The sequence below is a fragment of the Protopterus annectens genome, chromosome 14.part0 (genome assembly GCF_019279795.1).
Source record: "Protopterus annectens isolate FY-2018-M chromosome 14.part0, PAN1.0, whole genome shotgun sequence".
In the NCBI taxonomy this organism is placed as follows: domain Eukaryota; kingdom Metazoa; phylum Chordata; order Ceratodontiformes; family Protopteridae; genus Protopterus; species Protopterus annectens.
The window spans coordinates 850,887,254-850,905,724 of record NC_056748.1 but is presented as its reverse complement, the minus strand read 5'-3'; the positions used below and the strand labels follow the sequence as shown (position 1 = coordinate 850,905,724).

Sequence of the window (18,471 nt, the reverse complement as noted above, 5' to 3'; positions counted from 1 at the left end):
TGGCTGACAGATTCAGCGAAAGCTTCACCCCCCCCCCCAGCCCCCACATCAGTAAATCAGGACATCCCCAATACCTGCTCCGCTGAACAGGTCATCACTGCCCTCTCAAAGGCAAAAAATACAGCCTGCATGGGACCCAATAGCATCCCAGGCTGCATCCTACATGAACACAGGCATGAACTTGCAGCACCATTAGGCGCCCTATACAACCAAAGCCTGAGTAATGAAGGTAACCGAAAACACAAGGAGCAATATAATAAAATAATACAAAGCAATGCAGATATTATATGAGAATGATAATATAGTAGTGAGACCAGCCGATAAAGGAGGGGGTGTCGTACTGAACAAAACACAGTATGTGGATAGTGTTATATAAATGCTTAATAGTGCTGACTATGAACACATTGATAAAAATAGCATATGGTAAATCAGAGATGGTGTAACAGTGCACATTAAAACATTGTATGAGGAAGGACACATTACCAAAGATCTTTTAGAATATTTTATGAGCAATTCTGTACTCATACCAGTTCTATACAGCATTCCCAAAATACAGAAGTTCCTAGTTAACCCACCCCTTAGACCGATGGTATCAGCAAGAGGGTGGGTTACAGAACCTATATCACACAGTTTGGTTTTGTCAAGGGGAAGTCATGTCTGTTAAATCTGGTCAAATTCCGTGAGACAGTCACCAAAGCCATGGATGAGGGGAAGACAGTGCATACCACCTACCTTGACCTGGCCAAAACCTTTGACAATATTCCCCACTTGGGCATAATAGATAAACTCTCTCAACCAAGCCTCAATCCATATGTTATCAGATGGGTAGCAAACTGGCTCACTGATAAAACCCACCTAATGAAAATAGGGGAAGCCACCTTAAGCAGTAGACTCGCAATGAGCGGCGTACCCCAGGGATCGGTCTTGGGGCCTCTGTTATTCGGAATATACTTCTCTGAGGTGCAGGCCAAAACCAGCGGGCAATGGCTGACCAAGTCTGCAGATGACTGCAAGCTGGACATGGTCATCAATTCCCAAGTGATGTGGATGTCCTCCAAGAGGGTCTCACCCAAACAAATGACTGGTACCAGAAACATGGCCTCAAGCAGAATGCCAAAAAATGCATCATCATCCCCTTTGGGGAGAGTGACATCCCCACATATTATCACATTAATAACAATGTCCTAAGTATGCAATCAGTCGTGTGGGATTTGGGCACCCAGGTGGATAGCAACCCGACTTTTGACCACCATGTTGCTTCCGTTGTACAGAAAGCCTTCTACATAGCCAGCGTCATAAGTAAGGGTATCTCATGCAGGGACAAGGAGGTCATAACATCCTTGTATTCTTCCCTTATAAGGCCAGTTATTGAGTACAGTGCCCCCTTTGGCATATACCTTGCAAAGCTCATGCAGCAGGTGGAGATACCACAGAGTTTCCTCACCAAGACAATCCAGGGCCTCAAACATCTACCTTACACAGGTAGGCTAAAAGCCCTGTCCCTCTACTCAGTTTTATACAGACTCCTCAGAGGTGACCTCTGTCTGGCATACAGAGCAATCTCAGACCCTACCTCAATGGGACTGCTGCATATTCGCAAGTCAAGCTCCACTCGAGTAACCCACAAGTGCGACCTCAATCTGGTCTGCAACATCAATAGAACTTGTTGGTGGGACAGATGTGTGTCCCAGAGACTCCCCCATCTGTGGAATAGACTCCATCAACATGTCAAGCAGAGCATCTCATTAACTTTTTTAGTGCAACCTGGATAACTGGATAGGAAACAGAAAATACACCCCTTGGATTCCACCTGTGTCCCTGCTGGACAGGGGCTTTGGGTGCCGACTTATCTAAGCATGGACTATACTCTTGGCTTATAAGGGCCTCAGGGCCAATAGCCTAGCAACTTCCTATGATCCTATGACATAAACTTTAAAACTAGTTTGTAGTTTTTGCCATAGTGTGGTGGTCTTTACTTGTCTCCAAAAGTAAGATATATTCAACATTCTGGACTATATTACATTGTGACAGTTCACAGCGGATATGTAATTGATGAATAGTAAGAACAGAAGGGGCCTGAGAATGGTGTATATTATATGTCCGAACCCTCACAAGTCTGAATGCTGAAACTTCGAACTGGGAAGTTTCAAATCTAAAAATAATGAAGCCGCGGAACATCGAATTCTTTCCCAGGGAAAGAATTCAGTCGGCCGGTTCTGCAGCTTCGCTATTTCCTCCACTGTGGTGCGATCTCTGAGTTGGTATATTTAAGTAGGGGGGATGTGGGAGGTGAAGCCCCCCACATTAGAAACAGTATTTAGTGTTCGTGTGTATTCCACGTTTTGTACCAGAACAGTGATTTTTTTTCCCTGGGAAAAAAAATTGGTGTTCCGAGTGTTCAGAGTATTAAGTTTTCGAACTTTTGGGTTCGATATTTACATAGTAGAAGTTTTGAGACTTCGACTATGTGATATAGACTCCCTGAGAACACATCCTTGAGGGGACTCCTGTGGTCATCGTACCTTCATTAAAAATACAGTTTCCTAAGTGGACCTAGAATGTTCAGGTATGTAGGTAACTTTCGAACTAATTTATAGCAGTTGACCCAGAGTTAAATATTCTAAGTTTGTAGCAGAGTAGGGTGTGGTTTACTGTTTTGAAGGCTCAAGTTATGTCTAAGAAAAGGCCACCTGTTATGAATCATTCACATTATTGAAAATGGTATCTGTAGCCAAGTATAATACTGTCATAGTAGGTTCATAGGTAGGTACTAGACTATCTGCCCGAAGGCATTTATAAGCCCAGCCAGAATGTGTTGACTTTCGCCGCCCCCTTAGATTAGTTCCATGTGCCTCTGTCCAGCAGAACCATTGAAGTGATCCCCGGGGTAAATTTTCTGTTTCCCATCCACTCGTCAATGTTTCTCTTAAAGATATTCTGAAGACATATTGGATGTCACAGAAAAGATCATATTTATTTATTTTTGTTAATACAAGCATTCTTATTCTGTTAACTTTCTCAAAAAGAAATTTACCAGTGTCATTGGTTTTGTGACTTGGAGAATGAAACTCTGATTATATCACAGATGACCCACCTTCCATTAGTAGCCTTGGTGGGGAGGGGAGATGACACCAGCAGTCCTAAGCTAAGTGGGGGTGGGGGGTTGGTACACATTCCACAACAGGAGCACCATCTTGGTGAAGACCATATGTGCTCCTTACATAAAGGTGGCACATGAGAATATGGCCCAACCAAAGCATGGATCACACCCTTGCTGAGCATACACTGGGCTTGGAGTAGCATACATTGCACCACACCTACCAGCCAAAAAAGTGTATAGAGTTAGGGGCACACTTAAAATTTCAAACCAGCTGTAGATGATAGTGCATTGGCATCTGACTCTTGACCCCACTTCTTAATCACAAGATGAGTTTACTGAAAGGTATTCCTCTGGGTAACGGAGTGGCACCACAAAGTTGATATAGAGGGCTGATACCAGGCAGGAAAAGGGCAGCGAATGGATCACTGACGTACTGAGGATGCTTGATGCTCAACGTAGTATGGGCTTAAAAAAAAAGGCAATGACACAGATATATACACACACACAGTGTTCAGACTTTGATTCTAATAATTTTGATTTTACCTCCATTTATTAATTTATTTTGTGGCAAGAAATGGATGGATAAACAGATGTAGTAGCAGTAATACTTGTCTATTGTCCAGAATTTTGCAGATTTGTCCATGGTTTTTGCCTGCTATTTTTGGTCTGCTCCTCATAATTTTCTGGCAAGCCACTTAGGTGACTAAATAATGAAAGATATTGAGTTTCAAACTTCATATCCTTTGGAAAATGCATGTTTATAAAACACATTTTATTCTACCAACTTTTTATGCTTCTACAAACAATATTTAAAATCTGTTCCTGATTTACGGCCTTTATTCCCCCTCCCTTATTATTTTTCAACTGTGTCCAGTCTTCCTGCACTAAGTGATTGAACACTATGATGTCACTGTAAACATTGTTAAAGTTAAATTATTAATTAAAATCAAGGTTATGCTGCTAAACGCTAGGAGTCTTAACATAAAACTGCACTCACTGGAAGCAGTCCTCACCTTGGAAGACACAGACATTTGCAGTCACAGAAACCTTGTTACACCTCCTTCCACACATTAAGACCACAAACTGAAGGCGTGAAAACTAAAGGAGGCGGTGTATCAATATTCATTAAAGATAAATACATCTCCAAAATGGTTAAACAGTATGATTCCCTGGAAATACTTAAGGTGCAATTAACTGTTGGCAGGACACCTATTCAAGTCATTGCCAGCTACAGGATCCTCTCCATGAATCAGGACATCCACTCTGCCTGTTTGGATCTACTTGAGTCTATCAAGGTACAGCCATACACCATGGTTTTGGGTGACTAACTCCCCATCCATTGAATGGGTAAATTACGCATGCTCAAACTTACTTACCCAAAGGTTCCTTGACTTTGTTAACTCCAATGCCCTGGACCCACTGGTTGGCACCCCCATAAGGGGTATCAACATCCTGGATCAGGTGCTTACCAATATAAGGACCACTGTGAGGTCTTCCCTGGTGAGATCTGACCACAAATCAGTCTCATTTGAAGTGACTATCACACCTAAACCCCCCAGCAGCAACTAAACTAAAAAACTTCTCAACAGCAGATTATAACCTCTTATGGGATGATACAAATAGCTTCACTGCAGCCCCTCCCCCCAATGGAATTGTCAACTAGAGTTCTACACCAATGCTTTATACAAACACCTGTATAACTGCATTGACTCCACCATACCTGATAGGACCAAAACAAGCTCCTCAAGGAAGAGCAAACCTGCCTGGTGGACAACTGCCATTAACAGGCTTTACAATAAGAGGAAGAAATTGCTGTGTAAGAGTAAGAGGGAGCAAACCCTAAACTGGAAACACTCCCTCCTCAGCTTAAACAAGCAAATAAGACTTCTTGTGAACTCCTCCAAAGCAAACTATGAATCCAGATTTGCTTCTTCAACTAAGGACAACTATAAGGAGTTTTTTAGTTACATCCATAACCTAAAAGGAAAGGCCCAGATTTGTGCTGAACAGATAGTTAATGATAACACATACTCTGAGCCTGTGGACATAGCTAACTTGTTGGCCGACAGGTTCTATGAAAACTTCACTCCCCTGTCCCTGCCACACGTACCCCATGGCATCCCTACCACATGTCCCCTACCTTGTATCTCTAAGAGCAGGTCATAAGCACCCTCTCTAACGCCAATAATACAGCATCTATGGCACTTAATAACATCCCAGGCTGTGTTCTACATGGGCTCCAACAAGAATTAGCAGCACCATTGGGTACTTTTTTCAATCATAGTCTAAGCAATGGCTTCATCCCAGCTGAATGGAAATGGCCACCATTATTCCCTTGCACAAAATTGGTGTTTCCACTGACCCCAGGAACTATAGACCTATTAGCCTGACTAGCCTTATCTGGAAGGCCATGGAATGAGTCATCACGGACCTTATCAACAAAGATATTGGTAATCTCCAAACACTTGATCCTACTCAGTCTGGATTTGTCAAAGGGAGATCATGCCTGTTAAACATGGTGGACTTCTTCGAGACAGTCAGCAAGGCCCTGGATGAGGGGAAAAGCTATGCATATAGCCTTCCTAGACTTAGCCAAGCCTTTTGACACTATCCCCCACTCAGGCATCATTGACAAACTCATCCAGCTAGGTATCAACGCTTATATCATTAGATGGGTCACTAAGTAGCTTACTGATAGAACACATATAATCAGAATAGGGGAATCCACCTCCAACAGCAGACCTGTAACCAGTGGTGTTCTACAGGGATCAGTCCTGGAACTTCTACTGTTTGGAATCTATTTCTTCGAAGTACAAGCAAAAACTAAACGTCTGTGGCTAACAAAGTTTGCTGATGACTGCAAACTGTGAGCAGTCACAGAATCTCCAAATTATATCAACATCCTACAAGAGGGTCTTACACAAACAAATGATTGGTACCAAAGTCTTGGCCTTAAACTCAATGCAAAAGAATGTATTATCATCCCTTTCAGTAACAGCAATGTTCCTGCTATCACATCAACAGCAACACCCTAAGAATGCATTCAGTGGTGAGAGACCTGGGCACACAGGTTGACAATCTTACCTTTGATCGCCATGTCTCCACAGTGGTAAGAAGGGCATTCTTTATTGCTCCTCTCATAATTAAGGGCATTTCCTCAAGAAAAAAAAAAAAAAGTTATAACCTCCCTGTACTCTTCCGTCATCAGGCCAGTAGTACAATGCCCCTTTTGGTATGCACCCTTCCAAGCACCTGCAACACTCAGAGAAACCACAAAGATTCCTAACAAGGAAAATTCAGGGTCTTCAGCATCTGTTGTATGTGTATCACCTGAAATCCCAGTCACTTTATTCTGTTTCATACAGACTACTTAGAGGCGATCTCTGCCTTGCACATAAGGCAATTTCTGACCTTGCTTTATTGGATATGCTGCATATCCGCAAGTCAAATGGTACACAGGTTATTCGCTCTGAAGACCTTAATCTGGTATGTGACATTAATAGAACCTGCTGGAGGGACAGATTTGTCTCCCAGAGGTTACCACACCTTTGGAACATACTCCCACTTCATATCAAACAGGACACCTCATTGGTCCTCTTCAAACGCAATCTGGAGGATTGGATGGGTAACCGTAAATTTACCCGGGGGGGGGGGGTCCACCTGTGACCCCTTGGCCACAGGCATTAGGTTCTGATTCTGGAAATAAGGGTAGAACTTGGCTGGTCTTGTAATGACCCTAAGGCCATTAGCTTAGTAACTTCCTATGATAATATGTACATACAAATAATAAATAGTTAATTGCAATGTACTTGCAAATGATACTTAACAATAGCAGAAAACGCCTAATATTGCTGACAGCAGTATTTACTGATGTGTGTAGACACCGTTGTTTAACCATATTTAAAAATACCTTAGTTAAAAGTGCATACATACATGGAAGCATTTTCTATAGGAGATTCTGATTTGGCTATGCAGGCTGTGAAGTAGCGCACTTTTTGATGGTCTAGCTCACCTTTGCTTTTCTACCTCTATTTTACGCAATGACTGAATAACAGGTATGACCAAACATTATAATTATTCACCTCCCTGTGGGAGGGTAGAGTAGAGGTTTGGAAACGCAGAGAAAGGAGCCAGGTGGTGCTTACCTGCTAGGGAATCTGGCTGGAGGTGGGTTGTTCGTGCACAGCTGCCGTGTGTCTGCTTTCCTCACCGGCCGGTTTTTCTAGCCCTTCTGGAGGAGCTCTTACCTCACTTTTTCGTGACCTCATCGGTGAGCGGTGTGGAACCCAAGAAGGAAATAGCTGTCTGCCTGGAAGAAGGGAGCAGAACTAAAGGACGGTGCAAAGTGTTTGCTACAATATCTGAGCTTCAGCAGTTCCTTTCATCCTAGGAGCACGTCTCTGTCATTAAAATAAACGTATTTCGTGGAAATGGAGACTATGAGTTCAGCAATCCGAAAATAATCGGATGAAAGAGGAGGAAGAACGCCAAATACTTCTTCGCTGGATGTGGAGCGATGAGAAGAGGAAGAACCTGAATCATGACCCAGTAAAAGCCAGACAGTCTGTGGATACACGAAACGCCGAGGCCCTCCACCCACCTTACTTCTATATAGCACACAGGTCAGTGCAACGAAAGTAGGATGCAGAAACATCACTGTTCTGATGTTCGAGGATGAGTGAGGCAGTTACCGGAACATGTGCGGGATCTTAGTGTTGAGGTTTATAGCCCATTAAGTAAAGTAGTAGGTTGTACGTGTGTGTATAGCTGAATTATGCAGCTCCATTGGGGAGGGGTGTTCTTTTTTACTACAGCGAGTCTTGCTACCCTTTCTGTACAAAATGTCCCACTTTGGGCGTTTGAAAATTCTAATTTTGCAAGACAAAATATGACTACCAGTGCAACAGATAAAACTTCACTTTTTAGCGAAAGAAAAGCTTAACGACATTATAATTTGAATTGTCTGGTGCTTCACAAAATATTACGACGTTTCGGTTACAAAATAATTGTTTTGTTAGTGTTGCAGGGAAGTTGGGGCATACTTTCTGTCCTAAAATCTCAGAACACTTGCAGTTTTTCATATTTTTTTTCACAGGACCCCAACTGCCTAAAATAGAGACTGTCCCGCAGAAAGTGGGACAGGCGATAAAGCTATAGCGCAGCTCTCTGGTTGTAATAGGTACGATACACTCTTGAGTGGTGGGCTAGGTGTTCACGTTCTGTCTCATAGTAAGGTTTGTGATTTTTTTAATTTTTTTTGCCACAGGAGATTACCAGCATTTACCGCATTATCACTGTTGTATTTTAATTATTCTGAGGACTATGTGTTTATTCTAGGCTGTGAAGAAACTGTTTTCACTTTCTGCTAGACAGTTGATTGGTTGTCGGTGATCATCATCATCATCTTCTTTCGGCTGTTCCCTTTAGTGGTCGCTACAACGGATAATCTGTTTGTCTGAGATTGGTACATCTCTACCTGTTACAAAAATCTAAATTCATAACATACTTAACAGATACCTTACCTTACCATTGATGCTTATGGAATAACCTTGCATACTACTTTAAGAATTCGTCACATTGTTCAGAATTTCTTTAGTGATCCACATCAAGCATTGAGCTCTATGCAGAACCAGTTCGGCAAATTCCAACACATTGTTCATATTTCCATTAATGATTCACATCAAGTATGGAGCTATATATACAGAACCAGCTCAGCACATAGTCATTCCATTACATCATTGTGAACATATGCCTCAAGATTCCATGTTTAACAACTCAAGGTAACCAGAAGGTAAATAATAATAACGCAGAGATTAAATGGCTGTAGCCATGTGTTTATATAGCAATAACCCACGCCTGGGTGTGGGTAATGCTAAATTTACCCACGGTTGGCATGGTTTGGTCCCGAGGGCGAAGCCCGAGGGAGCAAACAAAGCCAAATGTGGGTAAATTTAGCATTACCCACACCCAGGCGTGTTATTATATACCATGACATTATTTAAGAAAAGAAACTATTACTTTTCTTAAATAATGGCATAGTATAATGCCTGTTTGCTGCCCTTCCGCAGATGTCTGGCATCCGGCAGTTCTGATGTACCGCGCCTGCACAGTACATTAGAGCTGTGGGCAAAAGCAGAGAAAGCAAGATCTCCGTTGCTTTTAGTATCTCGCTATGTTAAATGAGTTTAACATAGCGAAACAGTTTAAAATAAGCAGCGGAGATGTCCGTTGCTTATTTTAAAACTGTCTCGCCATGTTAAACTCATTTAACATAGCGACATAAAAAGCAACGGAGATCTTGCTTTCTCCGTTTTAAAACACTGTCTCGCTATGTTAAATGGGTTTAACATGGCGAGACAGCTTTAAAATAAGCAACGGAGATCTCCGTTGCTTTTTAAAGCTGTCTCGCTATGTTAAACCCATTTAACATATGACAGTGTTTAACAACGAGTTATACTAATGGAAAAAAGTCCGGGCGACCGGACCTTTTTCCATTAGTATAACTCGATTTACAACGGGCACGCTGGCCAATCAGCGTGCACGTTTTGGGGGGGTCATGGTATAATATAGAAATAACCCACGCCTGGGTGTGGGAAATGCTGGATTTACCCACGATTGGTGTGGTTTGGTCACGAGGGCAAAGCTTGAGTGGCCTAAAAAACAACTGTGGGTAAATTCAGCATTACCCACACCCAGAAGTGGGTTATTGCTATTATACAATGGCATTATTTAAGAAACAAAAAATTACTTTTCTTAAATAATGGCATTGTATAATGCCTCCTTGCTGCCCTTCCGCAGCTGTCTGATATTCTGCTGCAGTTCTGATGTACTGCACATGCGTATGCTTACACAGTACATCAGAGCTGTGGGTGGAAGCAAAGGAGAAAGCAAGATCTCCGTTGCTTTTTACAAACTGTCTCGCTATGTGAAAGGAGTTTGAGACAGCTTTAAACAAAGCAACAGAGAATCTCTGTTGCTTTTTTTAAAGCTGTCTCGCTATGTTAAACCCATTTAACATAGCGAGACAGCTTTAAAAAAAAGCAACGGAGAAAGGAAGATCTCAGTTAGCTTTGTCTCGCTATGTCAAACTCCTTTAACATAGCGAGACAGTGTGTAAAAAGCAACAGAGATCTTGTGTTCTCCTTTGCTGTAAAAAAAAAAAAAAAAAAAAAAAAAGACTTTTACTAATGGAAAAAGTCCGGGCGACTGGACCTCTTTCCATTAGTATAAGTCTGGTTTACAAAGTGCATGCTGACCAATCAGCGTGCATGTTTTGGAATATTAATGGGGGGGGCCGTTGTATAATTGCCGATCACTGTCAATGACCTTTTCTCTAATAGAAGCCATTTATTATGAGATGTGCGCAAGGCAGGAATATCACGGAGGCCATTTATTTCTTTCATAGCATTCCCCTAAACCTACAGGACAACAGACAACACTGTCGCTGTCTGGCCCTTCTTATGCATCATACCCATTTCATAACAACTTTTTCACAGTTCATCACAATTCTTTTGGGCCGCCTTATAATCTGCCAAGGGGCCATTGCCGGGCTGATAAGTCCCCTGGCAACAATCCCTTGGGGATGTCTGGCCTGCGGAAGGTCCAGCTGAAGAGTCCTGTGACCTCCCCCCAACTTATCTTGGCCTCCCTTACCTTTCCTGCCTTCCGCCACAGAAGGGAGGAATGTTCCTCCCTTCCGCCAGCATATCTCAATCTACTCTAGGTGAATGCCCTTCAGAGCTAGACCTGCCTGCAATTCTTTATAAAAGACTTGTGAAACTTTTTCCGATAAATGAACCCCATCCTTCTCATACCTATCCTGCCACCAGACCCGAATGCCAGGATGAGGAATGTACAACCCCTTAATGGCCTTTAAAATCTTATCCATAGAATTATTAATTCTCTGTCTCATTCTTTCCACAGCTTTCATGGACCTACCCCCTTTCCATCTTTTTTCTCTGAACCACTTCTGACTAACAATTAATGGCTTGTGGCCAGCATTCATGTATGCAATTAATCTTTCGTACCATTGAACCAATTAAATATTTTATTGGTTGTTGACCAATATCATTGTCCCCTAGGTGTAACATGATGGCTGCAGGAGGTTTACCACTTCTCGCTGCTTGTTGCATTACTGTACTAAGCTATTGCCACTGCATTCCTGACACCCCATACCAAACTGTTTTGTCTGAAGCTTGTACTCTTTGGAAGGATAAGCCCGGCCTGCTCTGCACCCAGAGGTGGAGTCTCCGAACAAAAAAATGGCCAACTATCCAGATGTATTTCTGTTCTGATGATGTGTCTGCTGAAATGCAGTGAACAAAAGTTAGAGTTGTTTACACCTTATATAGCTTTTATAAGTATTGGATTTCCTCATAATGTCAGCCTGTGAAGCCCCCATTGCATGTGCATATGAGGCTGCACCTATATGAAAAGAATGCACACCTACTTGTGTCCAAGCCAATCAACTTAACTGCCTGCTTTAAGACTGCTCTCACCTGATAATGTGTGAGTGGTTCACCTTGCTGATAGCAGAAAAATGGACCATCTAACATACCCCTATAACTCCGGTACTCCAGTATCACTTTAGTCACATTCCATTCTAATCCCTCTGGTTAACTACTCTTACCCAATGACCTCTTCCTTCTTGATCAGTTTTGGATTTCACCACATAAATCCAAGTGTTGTCACCCAGCACCTGTACATGTGCTAAAGGCAATACTGTCCCCTGGCTTTTCTTGCTCGGTTGGACAATTTCAGACCATCTAAACGCCCCACAAAAGGCCAGCAAAAAGGCAACTTTAAATAATGATACCTCATAAGAAGAGAAACAAACCTCTGAAACAGCAATCCATAGTTTGCTTAATACAGCTGGACCTATAGGGTACCTCTTATCAATCCTTTTGGGCATTTGTCTCCCCTCCCCCAGCCTCTAAACATCGCCCGTACTTGGAAAGTGTTAGCTACATCCTTCAAACCCAAAGCCTGATGAAACCAATTCAAGGCTGATAATGAGCTTCTCTCTCTGCCCAGACTCCATCCTTTTTCTTTCATTACCATGATGTAAGACCTGATTAGGTGAGGTGGAATAGGCCAAATGGATTCCCAGCCTCTGGCTGTTCTGGTTTGCAAGAGTTAGTGTATACATTTATTGTATCTTACCCTTGTTCTTCTACTGAGAGAGTTACACATTAGCAACCATTCTCGTCTGTCCATAACTGTACTGGCACTGGTGTCGGAGAAGGATTCGCCCTTGGGGCCAGCGATCGGAAACGAGAAAGGGATTCTTCTAATGAGTTATCAATGCCTGGAATGTGTTGTGCTTTAACTGTCACATGAAATGTCAAGCACTTAAATGTAAAATATCTCATCATCCTGCCTAACACCCCTTTTCCCCCCAGCTGATTATTGACTATATGCACTACACTATTGTTGTCAGAACGCAACCAAACCACTCTTGTCTTTCATTTGTACTCCCCAAATTTCCAATGCCACCACTACTGGGAAGAATTCCATCTCTGCGATTGAAATGTCTACCCTGTTTTTCACTCGAGTCGGCCAGGCCACACTGAACCACTGATCTTGAAAATAACCCCCAAAGCCAATTTCTCCCCGCTGCATCTGTAAACAACTGAGCAGGAGGTAGATTCTCTCTCCTGCCAAATTGCTGTCCCATTGTAGTCTGATAAAAAACTCCACCATGCACCTAGATCCTCCTTCATATCCTGTGTGACCCTAATCCGGTGGTGTGGCTTTGTGCACCCTGACCCCTTAGTGGCTAAGCGCCTCATAAATGAGCGCCCCACGGGAATCACTTTGCATGCAAAATTCATTAACCCTACTAATTCTTGTAACTGTTTTAAGGGTTATCTTATTCTGCATTAGCACTTGACTTAAGACTAGCCACAACTTTTGCACCTTGTCAATAGGAAGCCTGCTCTGACAATTCAAGCTATCTGGGCCCTCTGTTTTATCAATTGCTAATGGCACCCCTAACTCTTTGCAAATCTGTTGAAATGTATCCAATGCTTGTTGACATTCCCCTATGTCCTCCTTCCCAATGGATAGAAAGTCATCCAAGTAATGAACAACACTGTCTTCCCCTACCCACTGTGCCACCAACCAGTGTAGAAAGGAACTGAATTTTTCAAAAGTGGCACATACTATTGAACAACCCATAGGCATGCATTTATCCATGTAATATTGGCCTACGATTGCCAAATACCACACTTGGTCTTTAGAAGCAGGGGGTAATAGTCTGAAAGTGGACTCTGTCATCTTTTGCCATGAGGGCCCCTCTTCCCTTCTCCTTGACTTTCTTAACCGCTTCATCAAATGAAGCATAATGCACTGATGTCCCTGTACCATTTATGTAATCATTTACCGAATTCCCCTGTGGATAGGATAGGTGGTGAATGAGCCGAAATTCACCTGGCTTCTTTTTGGGTACTACGCCAATAGGATAAACCTTAAATGCACTTCTTGGTGGACATGGAAATGGGCCTGCCAGTCTGCCCGCTTCCAATTCTTTATTTATCTTTGCTCTAACTATGTCCGGATGCTCTTCTGCTGACTTCAAGTTCTTAACCATACCCCCCCTTGCTTCCTACCTTTTGCTGGTATCCTGAAGCCCTTGGTGAACCCCTCTTCTAGCAATGCTGCTGCTTCTCTATCTGGATACATTTTGAGCCATTCCCTTAAAATGTCCCCTTTTACCGGAGTTGGGAGATGAAACTGCGTACCCTTTAAAGGGGGGTGAGTAAAATCTTTTGTTCTGGGGACTTGAGAGATGAAAACAAGCTTTGGCTGGGGGGTTTACCTTACCACAAGCCATGCATTGATGCCTAAATCTACATTGAAGCTGATTCTGACACTGACCGAAGTTATACTGATAACACTTCCCAGCACCCCCATCTGTTCTGTCCCATTGGTTGTCTGTTGTTAAACCAAACTTATATGTGTTATACCCACTTTGATTAACTGGAAAACCACAATCTGTTGTTGCTGCATCTTCGCTAGTATCTAGTCAGCACAAAAGACCCAAATCCATCCATGCCCAAGACCTCTCTGGGTATGACTGCCTCATCCTTCTGTAGTCTTCGTCATACCTCAACCATCTGTGGCCCCTTTCAGCAAAGCGCATCGTGGTTACCCTATTAAAGTGCGTCCACATGTCTTTTGTTTTGGTAGGACACCTATCACCTAAAATTTGAGCATAAATAAAGTATCCGATCGCCCAGTTTCCCCATGTTCTTCTTAATTGTAACCTCCTTTTTTTGGCTACTGAATGTCCAGCCCGGCCATCCTTATCCCTTTCCTTTTCTTCATCCTCCCTGTTCAACAATGAAAATATGTCCACATATTCCCCACTTGCAATCTGCTGTTTTACTTTTTCGCTTAAATGAAATCCTAGTGGCAAGTCTAATGTAACTGCACCACAGTACTTAACTAGTTCTCAGTCTCCCCTCCCCCTTCCAGTACAGTCTGGCCATTGTCTCCTTGTCGCCTTTTTCATCGTCCTGTTTACCTTTGAGTTGTGCTGACAAGGCTCCCATTTGGTCTAAAATTGCATTGTTAGCTTGGGGACACCCAATCATTGCCATGGAGCTCCCACTGTTATGGCTGGCTCCGAGTCCTCTGCTGTCTGCTTGTTGTCAAGCCCAACCCTGTCCCTCACAGTACCGTGATGGTGTGAACTCATTTGATTTACCTTGTAGTGTTCGCCAGGCAAAGATTCATAGTACATTAATTCCTTATCTAATAAACCTTGGCTTTGTAACCACTGCAAACACTTCTGATCAATAATAGGCATATTCTTACCTTCCCTCTTGGGTTTTTTGCAGTGTTTTTTCTTATCCTTATGCTTCTGAGCTTTTCTAGCCTTCCTGTCCTGACCATTCTCTTTCCTGTTACCTCCGAGTAACATTTGGGATCCTGAGCTAGATCCTGCTTGAGGGTCAGGGGGCAGGTTACCCGCAGGTTGTACATTAACTGCTTGAGGCACCTGCCCTGACCCTATTGTCTTGGTGAAACAGATCCTCCCACCATGCCCTCCCTTTTATGCTCAACATAGTCTGCATTTGTGTTTTGATTTGAGGATCCATCTAATTAGTGAAAACACAAAAACATACACACGTTAGCCTATGTCGGGGGTTTTTTTTTTTTTTTTTTTTAATAAGATTGTACCACTAATCTTTCTGCTCTTGCAGAAAACTGTACTGCCATGGGTTAATATCCTAGCTTGAATTAGCTGCTAAATGGAACATTTTCTCATTTAGAAAAGTTTTACATAAACTGGAATGTGCTTTAAATAAGTTTGTGTTCCACCAAAACCAGACTGATGCATAAAGTTATACTAAATCACCAACAATTCGAAGCCTTGCCCTCATACGTAGTATTCAAACCTCTCTGAGGAAATTCTGTGCACTGACCCAGTACCTAGCCCCCACCCTCATACCATTCTTTTCCTTCTTCCTTAATGAATTTAACACCAGCAAAGAGTAAAATGGTTATAAAACTCCACTGCTTAGCCACAAAATCCAGCCACTACTGCTTTCTCCACCACAGTTTAGAAAGGAGTTATATTCAGGTAAATTAATAATTAAACCACAAGTACAGCCACAGGGTTAATGTAAGCATGGGCTTTTGTATACTGTGGCTTCCTGCTGGCTTCAGCTCGCAGGCCCTGCCATGTGGCTTCCTACAGGCCTTGGCTCACAGGCCCTGCCATGTGGCTTCCTACAGGCCTTGGCTCACATGCCCTGCCATGTGGCTTCCTACAGGCCTTGGCTCACAGGCCCTGCCATGTGACTTACTACAGGCCTCGGCTCAAAGCCCTGCCATGTGGCTTCCTTTAGGCCTCAGCTAAGAGGCCTTGCCATGTGGTTTCTTGCAGGGCTTGGCTCACAGACCCTGCCATGCGGCTTCCTGCAGGTCCCAGGCCTCAACTCCCTGGCCCAGCCATGCGGCCCCCATAGGCCTCAGCTGCCTTGCCACCAAGGCATACCATTTTTTTTTTTTTATAATTACATTATCAAAGCTTGCTAAAATTCCCATGCCTCATAACCAGGCCGTAGAAGGACTATGTACCACTGTAAATATTCTCTTTTGTTACACTTCGACTCAAACAATAAAGACCTGATTAAAACACTTAAAAACTTTCTTGATACTGTACTGTGGATTTATTTAATACCTTAATGAGCAATCTTAATTACTAGCCTGTTTTTAGCATCAACGTAAAAAACCTTTTTAACTAAAAATTGTTATTACATGTAAAACTTTAAATTCAATCACTCCAGCTTCCAAAAAACATTTACTTGCCTCTAAGCATAATAATATCCTAGGATTCAAACCAGCAAACTGTTCTTACCATGGATAATTCCCTTGAATCCTGCAACTGACCAACAAACAAGGTTTTACCTTGTTCTGAGATCACCCACTGTATTCAAACACTCACTAGAATTCCACAGACAAGCTTAATTACTAGCCTGTTTGAAGCATATTGGAAATAAAAAAATAACATACTAACATTCCAATCTGTTGCTACAGGCCAAACTTAGTACAAAAATTGCCCTAACTTCTCTCTACAAACGGCGTACTTGCCTGTTAGCATAATATCCTAGGCTTCAAAGAACCCCAGCAACTGATCTTACCACAGATAACTTCCTTTAAGGCTGCAATTAAATCAAAAACAAACAAAGAAGGCCTTACCCTGTCCTAAGATCACCCACTTAGTTCAAACACTCACTCGAAATCCACCGATCAGTTGCTCAAAGCTACAAGCTGCCCAGGTAGGGATCACGAAGACTGATTTGGTTTGTTCCCAGCCTTTTTCAATCCTTCCTCTAGCCAGCCCATCCCACCTTAACCCTCCTACCTATCCTGTCACCCCCCCCTCACCGAAACCTGAGTCCGAGCTGACCTGCCTCAAACAAATGGCAACTTGGTGCGATTTGGCAAGCTGCTGTTCCCATTTCTTCCTGTCCTCTGCCTCTTGCTATGTCACACCAACCACCTGCATGTTCTCTCTCATCACATCCATAAACCTTATCTTAGGCCTTCCTCTTTTCCTGTTACCTGGTAGCTTCATCCTTAGCATCTTTTTCCCAATATACTCAGTATCCCTCCTCAGCACACGTCCAAACCAACGTAATCTTGCCTCTCTGGGTTTGTCTCCAAACCTTCCAACCTGGGCTGACCTTCTAATATACTTATCCTAATCCTGTCCACCCTCGTCACACCCAGTGTAAATCTTAACATCTTTAACTCTGCCAGTGATACATAGTTTTAATTCATACTTTGAGTTTTTAATTGCTTTCTATTTTGTCAGTAATTAAAAATTCTTGATATGGCTGTCAAAAAAACCTCCCTAGCTATACCGAATGTGCTAAACTAATGTTTCCTTACTTGTATACCACAGTTTGTGATATGTTTAAGTAAACATCATCTCTCCATTGCAGATAAACAGGCCCTATTTATAAAAGACTTGGTCTCAAATAAATGACCGCTTAGACAAAGAGTAGGTGTTTTGTAGTCTGGCACCTGTAGTAAGTCTGCTTATACAGAGGCATCACACCAAAGTAAGTTACTTACTGACAGCAAGTCTTTCAGAATCAGGCAGACTTGCATTGAGAGCAACTCTCTTGGAGTCTGGCCCATAATGTTTTAAGATGATTGGATTATATGTGTTAGCAACTTGATAGTGACCTTTGTATATCAGAGTTGTGCAATGTTTGCTGCAGTTTTCCCCATTGACAGGGAGTTTGTGCTGTTTGGTTTCCATTGTCACATTTGCAGTGGAGTACTAAATAATAATGAATATGATAAGTGTAAAAATGGATTTGGTTGCCCTGATGCACAAAGCATACCTCACTTTTTGGATGCCTCCCAGAGCTGAACCTGCATGTGGGTTTGGAATTATTCTGCCTGCCCTTTGACTGTAACTCTTGTACTGTACAACTGAAAGGGACACCCAGTGCTAGGGAAATGAGGTGCAACAAAATTGTATATTATAAATAAAGAATGGGCTACTGTTCAAGATGAGGCATTTAATGCAGATAAGTTGCCTTTTTCTTTGTATAACATTTTAAAACTTTGAATTTATAATTTCAGCATTTATACAGGATGATGAAATTTAACATTTGTTAGCTAGGTAAGTACAAGTAGAGCTAAGTGTGTGTGTGTGTGTATATGTGTATATATATATATATATATATATATGTGTGTATGTGTGTGTGTATGTGTGTGTGTATGTGTGTGTGTATATGTATATATATATATATATATATATATATATATATATATATATATATATATATATACACACACACACACACTTCAAAACATCTAAAACTCATAACATTGAAAATGTA

At 42.3% G+C, this 18,471-nt stretch overlaps 1 protein-coding gene and 1 long non-coding RNA gene across 4 annotated transcripts in view; one reads left to right on the top strand and one right to left on the bottom strand.

Annotated features, from left to right (window-relative positions):
• The window catches only part of LOC122789294, a 54,151-nt gene extending 46,804 nt beyond the window's left edge, over positions 1-7,347 (bottom strand). The window contains exon 1 of the long non-coding RNA XR_006362801.1: positions 7,246-7,347. This is a non-coding gene — a long non-coding RNA (uncharacterized LOC122789294). The remainder of the gene's footprint in view (positions 1-7,245) is intronic.
• The window catches only part of LOC122789293 (2-hydroxyacylsphingosine 1-beta-galactosyltransferase-like), a 381,755-nt gene continuing 370,539 nt past the window's right edge, over positions 7,256-18,471 (top strand). Inside the window, exon 1 of one of the 3 annotated variants that reach the window (XM_044056606.1) lies at positions 7,256-7,722. The gene's annotated coding sequence lies outside the window, so the exon portion shown is untranslated. The remainder of the gene's footprint in view (positions 7,723-18,471) is intronic. The other 2 variants (XM_044056608.1, XM_044056607.1) reach the window with 2 other exon arrangements.